The sequence below is a fragment of the Pteropus alecto genome, unplaced genomic scaffold (assembly GCF_000325575.1).
Source record: "Pteropus alecto unplaced genomic scaffold, ASM32557v1 scaffold10, whole genome shotgun sequence".
In the NCBI taxonomy this organism is placed as follows: domain Eukaryota; kingdom Metazoa; phylum Chordata; class Mammalia; order Chiroptera; family Pteropodidae; genus Pteropus; species Pteropus alecto.
In genome coordinates, this window is record NW_006431210.1 from 10,447,467 (window position 1) to 10,460,394 (window position 12,928).

The window sequence follows — 12,928 nt, forward strand, 5'->3', positions numbered from 1 at the left end:
CTCTCCCTCTCCCTCTCCCTCTCCCACTTTTTTATCCAACCCCAGAGATTTCCTGCTTTGCTTTCTCCCGCCCCCTTACCCTGTCACCAGTGGATTTTATGCAACTCTCCTTATGTCTCCTCCTTTGATTCTAATGTATGAAATAAGCTACAAAACTGCCATTCTCTGGAGCATTTTCTTGATTCACTGAGATTTTGCTTCCCGGCAGCTGTCGTCAATTTGGCTCAAATAAACTCTTTAAAAATTCTCTACAGGTTTGGACGTTTCTTACGTTGACATACAATTTTTGTGTCAACAGGAATATTTATTATTTAAAAGATGATACAAAATGTAAAGAATAGATCATGTGTGATATCAGGGGCTCTGAAATCCCTCTTTGGCTGATTGGATCAGATACAGATCTTGCTACGTCCCATCCCATCCGTATCCCCCCAAACAAGCGCGTGCGCACACACACACACACACAGCAATTCCTCTCAGTCTTTAGTGTTTTATATTAGGTGTCCTTGTACACATTACTTTTTAAGAATGGATACCCATTCTATTTTAAAGTTTGAAATCTGGACTTTTCTATAGAAGACACTTCACTCTGGCCTCCGTGACTTGGGAAGATACACTTAGGGGTCTCGTGAGCAGAGGACCCTTGTCGTTTTCAGAGGGGCTGCTCCAAGACAGGACCCCTCACCTTTGGACATTGGGAACAGTGTCCACACAGAATGTAAAGCTTTTCCAGTCTCTGGGGAACCGGGATTGGAATTTTGCCTCAAGTCGATAATTAACATGACAAGAAAGATTCTCTGAATATATTTTCACCTCCATCTTTATTTTAAAAGTGAAGCTGTGAGGTGAAAAGCAGGATAGGAACTAGGTGGGGCAGGTATTGAGGGCAGGTTCCAGGAGGGGTTGTTGAATGGCAGTAGGTATTTTCTAATTCAAAACCAGGTCCTGGAGAGGTTGAGGAGTTGGTGGGAGGCTGCACTTTCGAGAGCTGGAGAGTTAATTAGCAGACAGGAGCCTGTAGCTGAGGAAGGGTGAGCAGCGACCGCTTGGGAGAGGAGCGACAGCTCTCTTTCCTCAGGATAATGGGTTCTCCATCCACATCTGCCCCCGGGTCCTTCCTGGGTGTCAGGAGCTGTGCTTGGCTGGGCCCTGGGGGAGACAGGAAGAATTTGGGGTTATAGCACCTTCATCTCGGTGGTAAGCCAAGTGGAGACGCCCACAGGATAGTTGCAGAGGAGAGCTGGCAAAAGCAGTCGGGGGGCAGAGGATGGGGAGTTCTGGAAGTCGTGAGGGTGATTCCTCCTCGCGGTCTCTGTTTGGAGCTAAATGACACTCATTTAGTCTCCCACAGTTCCGGAAGTTAGAAGTCAATTCCCACTCACTGGGTTAAAGTCAAGGTGATGCCTGGGCCAGTTCCTTCCAGAGGATCTAGGGGAGAATTTGTTGTCTTACCTTGACTGGCTTCCGGAGGCCCCTGCATTCTTTAGCTTGTGGCCTCTTCCTCACGTCACTCCAACCTCTTGTTCCGTCTCCTGCTTCCTACTTCGGCACCCTTTTTAAGAACCCTAGTGATCACATGTAGGGCCCGCCTGGGTAATCCAGGATAATCTCCCCATCTCTGGATCCCTCATTTAATCAAATCGGCAAGTTCCCTTTGCTGTAGCCGTAACAGTCACATGTTCGAGAGATCAATATGTGGCTGTCCTTGGGCTGCGGGAGTGGAGCATCATTCAACTTTTCATGGGACAGAAGGGATTTAGCTCAGTCGTGAGGACCAGTTTCTGGATGAAGGATGCAAATTCATGATCTCCGCTTGAGGTCTTTGAGGATGTGCCACAGCACCCTGTCATGGGGCCTGAACTGGCCTGGCTGCCAGAATAGAGATTCTCAGACCTTCCTCCCAGCAGATGGAACGTTCCTGGGCATGCACCAGCTTTTGGTGAAACTGAGCACTGTGGGGGCCGGGCCACTGTCTCCAGAGTCGTCATGTCTGGTGCTGGAAGCAGGGCCGTGAGCTGCTGGAACTGCTTAAAAAGGAAGCAGACTTCTCCTCCTTCGAGTTGGCCCCGCTGTTGGTTCTGCAGCTTCGGATCAGTTGTGTTTCCCCAGGCTGTGGAACATCTGCCCTGATGGGGGGCCTGGCAGAAGGTGTGTGGGAGTCCCCAGCTCTTCTTCAGTCGGGTCTGCGGATGGCGAAGGGCCAGGCACTACTGGCATTTCCAACCGGGAAATGTCCTCCTACAGAGTGGTATTTTCCCAAAGCGACCTTTTGTGGGGGGGTGTGGGGGGGTGGGGTCACGTCTGGTTTAGATAGCCCATCTGCTCACCCGTGCCCTGCAATGCTTTCAGTGACTAGGCGGTTTAACGTGGGACCTCGCTCTTGCTGTGTGGAATGGGGCAAATGTTTTGGTCTGATTAGCTCGCTTAGGTTTAAGGGGACCTAATAATGCAGCCCAGTTTTGATCTCTTCTGTGCCACCCCCCGCCGTCAGCCCAGCTGCCCTCTGCACTTCCTCAGCCCTGCGGGCCTGGCTCCAGCCCGTCCTGCGTCCTCTCCACCACCAGGGGTTTGAGTCCGTGAGCCAGAGCTCCCGTGACGGGAGGAACAGAGGGACAGCCCTCCTCTGCCCGTGCCCTGGACAGCTGTCCTAGTGCTTTCCTATTTTTCCTTTCTCACAACAGCTTCTGGAGGTGGCCAGCACAGGCCCATTGTTATTGTTGTTTTTTTTTCCCAAAAAAAATAATGATTGGCTAAATACCTTGCATGAGGAAGAAGATGTCAGGGACCGGATGCCGTCTGGAATTCCTTCCGCTGCTCCCATCTGAGGCGGGGCGCTTCCAGCTGCGCTTGGCTGACCGGCACGTCAGTGGGCCCCTTGGTGCTGTCCCTCCCACAGTCAGGACAGAGAACCAGAGGGCTTGAGGGCCCAGTGCCTGCGCTGCGGGAATGTGTGACGCGTGTCATGGTCAGTACCCCCAAGTTTGGAGACTGCGTCATAGGTAGTTGGGTCTGTATCTGTCCCCCCAGCAGTTTGGAGTGTTTCCCAAGGACAGAAACATTTCCTTATTTAACTCTTTTTAATCTCTCAGTGCCTAGTCAGCGCCTGGCACATAGGTGTGAGAAGCAATCCTGATCCCTGTCACCCCCAGTTCCCCTCCGCCCCCCGCACACGCACACACATACACACAAAGTATGCAGCTTTTGTGCTGATGTAGGACTGTCATGACTTTTGGGGGTCCATGAAGCCTCACCTCTGTGCTAGGAGGCCACACTTTCTGTAAGAAAATTGTCATTACAACTCCTGGTCATGCAGAGACGTCCTGTTTCTTCTCTTTGTGTCTTATTATCATAGGCCTTGTCTCTGCCAAATTCAGGTGTGCTTGAGGACTTTCTCCCAGGTCCTGGGGAGTGCGGACTTCTGCTTGGGGGAGGAGAGGTAGCTGGGCACAGCCCCATGGAATACTTGTGGCAAGGAGCCTGCGGGCAGTCACATCTAGCAGCCCTTATAAGTTACTTTCCTGAGTTTGATTCTTGAATGCCGTCCTCAGACTGAAGGCTTGCAGTACTGTGGAGCACGAAGGCCAGAGTCTGTCCCCAGACTGAGCCCGAGTACTCTGAGGCCAGGGCAGCACTGACCAGTTGGAGTCCCAAAGTGAAAGGACAGGCATTGGGCCAGGAACTTCAGCTGCTGCATCCCACAGGGAGATTCTCCCTCCTCTACTCAGGGCAGAGGATCAGGGTGTTGTTTTATTAAAGGAACTAGCAAGCTTCCTTACATTTGGTGCCAGAAAAATCCTAAATAGATTGCTACTCTTTTTTTTTTTTCTTGCAAATATGGCTCTTTTGAGTTAATGGGTTAAATCAGCCCTTATGAGCTAGCATGAGCACCTTATCACTCTTTATCACATGGTATTTCTGGGAAATAGTATCCCAGATGCCAAACAAGTGATTGGCAAGTGAGGCTTGTGAATACAGCTTGCTCACCAGCTGGACGGGGCCTTGTACCTCCTGGCCTGAAGCACTGAAGCGTGTGTTTCTGTGTAAGGGGTATCTTCAAGGCTGCCCCTCCAGCTCAGCGCTGGTTCAGAGCCCATGGGCCTGGCAGACCTATGCCAGCTTGTGGGTATTTGACAAGCCAGGGCAGTGTTTCCATCATGGACAGTAAGGGGTGAGTTCACAAAGCATCCTTGACTTCCCCGTGCTACCTTATCTCATGTAACATTACAACAATCCCGTCCAAGCAGGGCGGGCTTCCAAGGGGCTGTAAGCAGGCAAGGGGCCTAACCACACCTGCATTTTGAAGAGATCACTCTGAAAGAGGGGGTGAGGAGAGATCTGTCATCAGTCAGACTGTTACAAAGGTCTCCGGAAGAGAGGGGTGGTGGCGTGGGCCAGGATGATGGCTGAGCAGATGGAGGGAAGAGCCTGGGCCTGGTAGCTGATTGACTGTGGGGGATACAGGAAGAAAGGCTGAAGGTGGTGTCCGCATTTCCAGTGTTCTTGAAGCAACATGGAAGTAGTCAAATGGAGGAAGGATTCCGGAGGTCGTCTTTTGGGAAACCCTGCAAATGCTCTGAAGACTTCTGGAGGACTGGCACCCCAACTGGTAGTTCAAGAGTGTTCTTAAAATATCGGATCTTGGCAGAGTGGAACTCTGTGTAGGAAGAATCACACGGTACTTCTTATTCCGTGTTCAGTCCCCAAAGTGTGGTATTTATTTTGAAATATGTGGTTTATGCATTTTTATCTAGAGAGGTTTCTTTGTTAATATTTTTCCAATTATAAGGGTATTTTATACCCTAGAAAATTCCTGGTTAAGGAACAAATAACCAAACACATTTTTTTTAAATAAAGTCATGCTCTTATGGGAATTCTAATTGTACAGTTAAAAACTACAGGCTGTCGACAGTGACATTTTAATGTGCACATATCCATCTAAATTATTAAACTGTTAGCTAGTTGACACAAACAAGTTTTTCTTGCTTTCCTCTTGTATTTTAATGAAACAACACACTCACGGACCAATACAAAAATCGAAAAAGTGTTAAATCACTCATTTAGGCTCTCAGAAAACTACGGTAGTGTGAAGGAAGCAACACAAACGTGATGTAATGAAATTTTCAAAATTAATCTGAAAACAGCTGTCCATATGCATTAGAGCCGACGCCTGTTTTAATCAGAATGAGGTAAGCATTCACTTGTAGTTTACCCTTCTTGTTAAAACAAAACAGGGAAGTTTCTATATTCGAAAACTGGGAATAAGAACAACAGGCCTTTTGCCATGTAGCATTCATACGAGTCCAAGGCGAGGTTTTTCCTCGTCCGAAAATTCTTGAGCTAAGAATCCAGAGTTCATTATGATTCATACTCATGCTGTTTCCATGATTTGTGCCCTAAAGAGAGAAAGAGTACTGTGTGTCCTGTTTATATGATGAAAATAAATTTCCCTCGGCCTGCCGTGTGTTCTTTTGTCCCTTGTGGTTGCTGTCCCACAACTGGAAGTCTTGTTTATCCATGCGATAAAGGAATTCGAAAGGGTTATGAAGTCCACAGTTGATGTTCGAGAGACTGAAAAACAGTGTTGAGAGACCCAGCGCCGGCAGCACTGACTTTTCCTCGGAGACTCCCTTCTCTGGTCGGTGCCCATCTTTCCAGCAAGGGATCCAGAGAGGGCACCCTGACGAATGATCCTGGGGGGCGACATGTAAAGCATCCTGTGGCTCATGTTGCTCTTCCTGCCTCCACAACTGCAAAATGACGACAAAAGTAAATATTTGGGGCCAGGTTTATTTTGGTGAGACAAGTTCCAGTCTGGTTTCTAAAATTAGGAATTCTGCGGGCTGCTCGTGGTTTGAGGCATCCTGCCAGAGAACTTTGTCTCCGGGATGTACAGTTCTCTTATTTGTTGTTGCTTGCTTGGAAATCATCTGTGTTTGTCCATCTGTGTAGACCCACTGCCGAGGTGGGAAGGCTCTACCCAGCTGATTTTGAGAGGTTCCAGCCCCTGCCCTCACCAGCGTGACCCATGCATAGATGAGGGTCTAAGACAGAGCCTGCTGTCTGTTCTTCATACGTTGCTGGACAGACCTTCCAGGAACACAGCTCTCATCCTGTCCCTGACCCTCCTCAAATCATTCAGTGACATCCCCACACGTGCACACTGCCTTCAGGTGAAGGTCCCTCCCTGCTGTGGCCTCACCGGTGGGACATCCTCTGCCACCAGGCAAATTGGCCTCCTTGTTGCCCCTCAAACACTGGCTGCTTGCTTGCCTTTGTAACTTCTCATTGCTCCTGTTAAGTGTCCCTCCATACCGCCTCTGTCCATCCTTCCGGGCTCAGCTGCAGCCCCGCTCCCCTGGGAGATGGCCCTGCCCAAGGGAAGCCATTGGCCAACCACTGTGGAGGGTTGCCTGTATCATGCATCGCTGTCTCTGTCCCCCAGTGCAGACGCTGTGCGTGCTCAGGAAACGTTGCAGTTCAGCCTTCCTTTAGTGTGAGGTTCCCCACTCCTGGAAGCTGCCCTTGTCCTGTAAAAAGCTGCCTTTCCAGCACTGGTGCCTGGGCTTGTCTTTCTCCTCCCCACCCAGAGTCCTTCAGCTCTTTGCAGAATGTGTAGCAAGGGCTGCCTATATCCTACATGGGGGGCTGTGCTGGTGGGGGCGGGGCCTATATTCCCAGGGCCTGCCTTCTTCTGCCCTCTTGGTTAGAATAGGAATAAGTAGGGCTGGTAACCCGGGCCCGACAGCGGGCCTCCCCTCCCCCATCCTTGGTTTAATGTTCTGCTGTTTCTGTCTTGAAATTCTTTTTGAACAAAGGTCCCTGCGTTTTCATTTTGCATTGGGTCCTGCACAGTATGTATCTCTTCGGTCCTGGAAACAGGGCAGGTGCTGACAGACAGGTAAGGGTAGCTCCGGAGACATTACAGAAGGAATGCTGGGTGAGATGTGTGGAGGCCAGTGGAGAAGCGGAAAAGATACCTCAGTCGTGCACTTCCTTCCTGAGAGGGTTGATAGTTCTACTAAGCCTGGAATGTACCTCATGAGGTAGCTTCACGGGACGTGAGTCAGGCCCTAAGTAGCCTCATTTAATTTCTGTCAGAAGCCTGCCGTTTTTATGGCACTGTTCCAACAACTTTCCCATCTCAATCAGAGGAAAAGCTAAGTCCTTCCAATGGCCCGCAAGCCCTATCTGACCTTGCTCTTCACCACTGACCTCCTCTCCTACCATCCCCTCAGCCACACTGGTCTACGTTCTGTTCTTGAGCATGCTCAGAAAGTCCCCCACCTGAGGGCATTTGCACCTACTGTGCTCTAAGCCCAGAGCGCTCCTCCCCCAGAAGGCTCACCCTCACCTCTGTCAGGCCTTTGCCCAGATGTCACTTTATTAGTGGTCTTCCCCAAATACCCTATTTAAACACATACACATCACTGTTTGGCCTCTTTCCCAATTTACTTCGATTCACAATACTTATCACTGGCATACTCTCTATTTTACGTGTTTATCAATTGTCTGTCTCTTCCCACTGGAATGTAAGCTCGAGGGCAGGGTCTTTTGTAAGTTTTGTTCACTGCTCTATTCTTCAGCACCTAGAACACGACCTGACACATAGCAGGCACTAAATGAACATATGCTGGATGAATTCACTGCCCTTTGGGAGTTGACAGTCCTGCTACTTGAAACCAGAAGGATGACCAGTGGTGGCTGGGGAGAGGTCTGTGAGGCCATGGGAAAGTCACAGAGGAGACGGTTGGCTGGCCGACAAAAGGAAATTAAAAGGTATCACACAAGTAAATGGGGATAAAATTAAAAGAGCCAAAATGAGCAGAGCAGCAGGAGATAGGAAGAGACCTTCATTAAAGCCACACTGAGGATCTGAGAGGAACAGCTACAGTGGATAAGATCATAGGTTTTCAGCTCACACAATAAACATTATTATTGGGGTGGCTCCGTAGTGCAGTGGTTAGCACATCTGCTTTACACACAGAAGGTCCTGGGTTCGCGCCCCAGGTGGAGCCACAGACCATACCCTGGGGGCGCCAGGTGCACGCCCCAATCGTGTGGGAGGAGACACCCCAACTTCAGAGATCCAGTTCTTAAGGGGAGATGGCAATATCCATAGGTCAGGGGTGGAAGTGGGCAGGGGAGGGAATTAAAGGGGGAGGGAAAAAAAAAGGAAACTCTTACTTTTTTCATTCCTGCCCCCACCATAGACCCCATATCAGTGCTAGCAAAGAAATTATTAAAGAATTTTTGTTCTGCTTTATTAATAGAGACATACGTATTCGACATTGTAAATAAGAAACAGCCACTGATTGTCACCAGCCACATAGGTGTGCACCCTCCCAGCAGCAGCAGAGTGTGGTGTTCTCATGTGAGTTCATGCAGCTGTATTGCAGCTACCTCCCTGGACTCTCAGAGACCCCTACTTGGAACTTATAGCCCAGGCACTCATTTAGAAACCGCTCACTTCAGCGACCTCTGAGATCCCTCCGGCTCTGAAAATCAGATAATCCTGCAAGATATCTCAGTGTTGTCCCAGGGTAGGTGAAGGCCTAGATGGATCTATGGGACTGACTGATAAATGTCAGTTCCCATCGTGACAGCTGTGCTGGCCTGACAGGTAGGTGTAGGAGGGCCCTCTGATCAGGGGAACCCTCGTGGCAGAATAACAGGGAGTCCAGACATCCTGATCTTGCTTCATAGAGAAGAAAGACTCTGGGGCTAAGTAATGTACATACGGTCATAGTTGATCGGTGGCAAAGCTGACATAGGACTTGAAGACTTACTGACTGACAGGCGTGAGCCTTTTTATTTTGTTTTTGGCCTAGGGAAATGTCAGTGCTTGGAGGAGGATTATTGAGGACTCCCGAGACATTCGAGGTGATTATTCCCTTTTTCAGTTTTGAACCAGTATGTGGTATGACTGGATAGAAGGCAGAATGTAGATGTGGTTACTTTTTCATTGCAGAACCAATGTAGAAATAGAACTGGCTTGCTACTTTAACTAGTAATTCTAATTAAATACATTGGGAGAAGTTTGACTCAATAATAGTTTTTAGTGGAATTTTGAGTTTTTTCAACCAGTATAAGGAGCAAATGCATTCTTTATCTAAGGACTACCTACAGTGCTGTTAGGTGACAGTGGTGGTGAGCCAGGAGTGAAGAGCCCCATAACTATACTTGGGTCACTCGCAGGCCAGAGGGAATAGGAAGGATATCCCATGGTGCATTAGTCATAAAGATGTTGGGCAGAAAAGTATAGGCTTTGCAGTCGAACAACCTGAGTGCAAATTCCAGTTCTACAGCTTAATAGCTGTGCATTTTGGGGCAACGTGTAGCTGCTTCACTTCTTGGCTGCTGAAATGGGGGTGATGATACCTGTGTGAGGTGAGGATTGTATAATGTCAAGCATGTGAACTACCAGCACGGTACAGGAAGCACTCTATCGGCAGTTGGCTGTTGAAATGGGGGTGATGATACCTGTGTGAGGTGAGGATTGTATAATGTCAAGCACGTGAACTACCAGCACGGTACAGGAAGCGCTCTATCGGCGGTAGAAGGGCTTCCTCCAAAGCCATTTTTTTTTCAATGCAGAAAAATAAAAGCATACAGCATGAAATCTACCCTCTTAATGAACTTTTAAGTGTTGTTAACTATATAAACATGGTTGTACATTGGATCTCTGGAACTTTTTTGTCTTGAACGACTATAACTCTATACCCCTTGACCAGCAGCTCTATATTTCTCCCTCCCCGCCCCTGGCCCCTGGCAACCATCGTTCTGCTTTCTGCTTACATGAGTTTAACTACTTAAATGGTATTCTGGCTTATTTCATTAGCACAATGTTCTCAGGGTTCATCCATATGTAGTATATGATAATATTTTTTTTTATTTTTTAAGGCTGAATAATATTCCATTGTATGTATATACTACATTTTCTTTATCCATTCATCCCTGATGGACATTTTAGTTGCTTTCAACTCTTGATTGTTATGAATAATGCTTCAGTGAAAATAGGAGTGCAAATACCTCTTTGAGATCCTGTTTTGAGATCCCATTTTCAATTCAATTCGATAAATACCCAGAAGTGGGATTGCTATATTATATGGTTGTGATATTGTTAATTTTTTGAGGAACTTCCATATTGTTTTCCACAGTGGCTACACCATTCGACATTACCACCAACACTGCACAAATGTTCCAAAATCTCCACATCCTCACCAACACTTATTATTTTCTGTTTTGTTTTGTTTTGTTTTGTTTTAGTAATAGTCATCCTTAAAGGTATGAGGTGATATCTCATTAGGGATTTGATTTGTACTTCTCTGATGAGTAGTGATGTTGAGCATCTTTTTATATACCTTTGTTGTACGTCTTTAAGAGAAAAATGTCTATTCGAGTCCTTTGCCCATTTTTTAAATCAGATTATTTGGGATTGTTTTTTGTATCATTTTGTTGCTATTGAGTTGTAGGAGTTCCTTATGTATTTTGGGTATTAACCCCTTTTGGTTTGCAAATAGTTTTTCCTATTCTGTACACTGCCATTTTACTTTGTTTCCTTGGCTGTGCAGAAGCTTTTTAGTTTGATGTTGCCCCACTCGTTTATTTTTGCTCTTGTTGCCTGTAATTTTGGTATCATATCCAAGAAATCATTGCCAAGACCAATGTTATGAAGCTTTTTCTCTATGTTTTCTTTTAGGACTTTTATAATTTTATGTTCTAGGTTTAAATCTATAATCCAGTTTGTTGATTTCTGTATATGGTATAAAATAAGGGTCCAATTGTATTATTTTGCATGTAGATATCCAGTTTTCAGAAACACCGTTTATTGAAGAAACTATACTTTCCCCATGGTGTAGTCTTGGCTCTCTTGTTGAAGATCATTTGACTGTGTGTGGATTTATTTCTGGGCTATTTTGTTCCATTGGTCTGTATCTGTCTTTATGCTAGTACCATACTGTTTTGTAGCTTCGTAATGTGTTTTGAAGTCAGGAAGTGTGAGGACAGCAGGTTGATTCTTCTTTCTCAAGGTTGTTTTAGCTATTAGAGGTCCTTTGTGGTTCCATATAAATTCTACAATTGTTTCTATTTCTGGAGGGAAAAAAAACCCTTGGGATTTTGATGGGGATTACATTGAATCTTTGTATGGCTTAAGATAATGTGGACATTTTAATAACATTAAGCCTTCCAGTCTATGAACATAGGCTGTTCTTCTGCTTATTTGTGTCTTTTTAATTTCTTTTAGCAGTGTTTTATAGTTTTCAGTGTACAAGCCTTTCACCTCCATGGTTAAGTTTATTCCTAAGCATTTTATTCTTTTCAGCTGTCGTAAATGCAGTTGTGTTCTTAATTCCCTTTTTGGATTGTTCATTGTAAGTGGATAGAAATGCAACTGATTTTTGTATATCGATTTTGTTGCCAGCAATTTTGCTGAATTCTTTTATTAGTTTTCAATGGATAAGATCATGTACTTTGTAAGTTATGTAAATGTCTAATCACTATGTTGTACACCTAAAACTAATAAAATGTTATGTGTCAACTAGAATTTTAAAAAAAGATCATGTCATCTGCAAACTGAGATAATTTTACTTATTCCATTTCAATTTGGATGCCTTTTGTTTCTTTTTCTTGCCTTATTGCTCTAGCTAGGACTTCCAGTGCTGTTTGGAATAAAAGTGGGGAGGGTAAGCATCCTTGCTTTTCCCCTATTCTTAGAGGAAAAGCTTTCTGTTTTTCACTTTGAATATGATGTTAACTATGGGCTTTTTAATAAAGCCCATCTGTTGAGGTAATTTCCCTAGTTTTTTTAGCACTTTTATCATGAAAGGGTGTTGAATTTTGTCAAATGTGTTTTCTGCATCTGCTGATAATCATGCGATTTTTATCTTTCATTTTACTAATGTGGTGTGTCACATTGATTGATTTTTGTATGCTGAACCATCCTCGCATCCCAGGAATAAATCCTACTGGTCACAGAGTATGATCCTTTTAATGTGCTGTTAAATTTGGTTTGCTAGTATTTTATTAAGGATTTTTACATCCGTATTCACCAAGGTTATTGGACTGTGGTTTTCTTGTAGTGTCTTTGTCTGGTTTTGGTATCAGGAAAATCTGGTCTCATAAAATGAATTCGAAGTATTCCTTTTCTTTAATTTTTTGGAGAAATTCAAGAAGGATTTTCATTAATTCTTTTTTGAATGTTTGCAAGAAACATTCTCCAATGAAGCCATCTGGCCCTGGGCTTTTCTTTGTTGGGAGGCTTTTGATTAGTTTTGGTCACTGTATGTTTCTAAGAATTTTTCCATTTCTTCTAGGGTGTCCAATTTGTTGACATATAATTGTTCATAGTTATCTCTTATAATCCTTTATATTTCTGTAACATCAGTTGTAATGGCTTCTGTTTCATTTCCGATTTTATTTATTTGAGTCATCTCTTTTTTTCGTTAATTAGTCGAGCTAAAGATTTTTCGGTTTTGTTCATCTTTTCAAAACAACCGACTCAATTTTGTTTATTTTTTTCTGTTGTTTTTCTAATCTCTATTTTATTTCTGCTCTAATCTTGGTCATCTCCTTCCTTCTGCTAGCTTTGCACTTAGTTCGTGCTTCTTTTTCTAATTAAGATGTAAAGTTAGCTTGTTTATTTGATATCCTTTTTTTATTTTTCTTATTTTTTTTTAAATTTTTTGATATCCTTCTTCTTCTTTAATGTAGGTGTTTACCACTATAAACTTTCTTCTTTATACTGTTTTTGCTGCATCCTATAAGTTTCGGTATGTTATGTTTTCATTTTCATTTGTCTCAAGATATTTTCTAATTTCTCTTGTGATTTCTTCTGTGTCCCATTAGTTCTTAAAGAATGTGTTGTTTAATTTCCACATATTTGTGAAGTTTCCAGTTTTCCTTCTGCTATTGAGGTCTAGTTCCATTC

The 12,928-nt window shown here is 44.8% G+C and overlaps 1 protein-coding gene and 1 long non-coding RNA gene across 2 annotated transcripts in view; one reads left to right on the forward strand and one right to left on the reverse strand.

The window, feature by feature from the left end:
- The window catches only part of LOC107196407, a 19,635-nt gene extending 13,926 nt beyond the window's left edge, over nucleotides 1-5,709 (reverse strand). Inside the window, exon 1 of the long non-coding RNA XR_001517793.2 lies at nucleotides 2,759-5,709. This is a non-coding gene — a long non-coding RNA (uncharacterized LOC107196407). The remainder of the gene's footprint in view (nucleotides 1-2,758) is intronic.
- Nucleotides 1-12,928, forward strand: part of CTDSPL (CTD small phosphatase like) — a 114,404-nt gene that overhangs the window by 55,231 nt on the left and 46,245 nt on the right. The window lies entirely within an intron of this gene.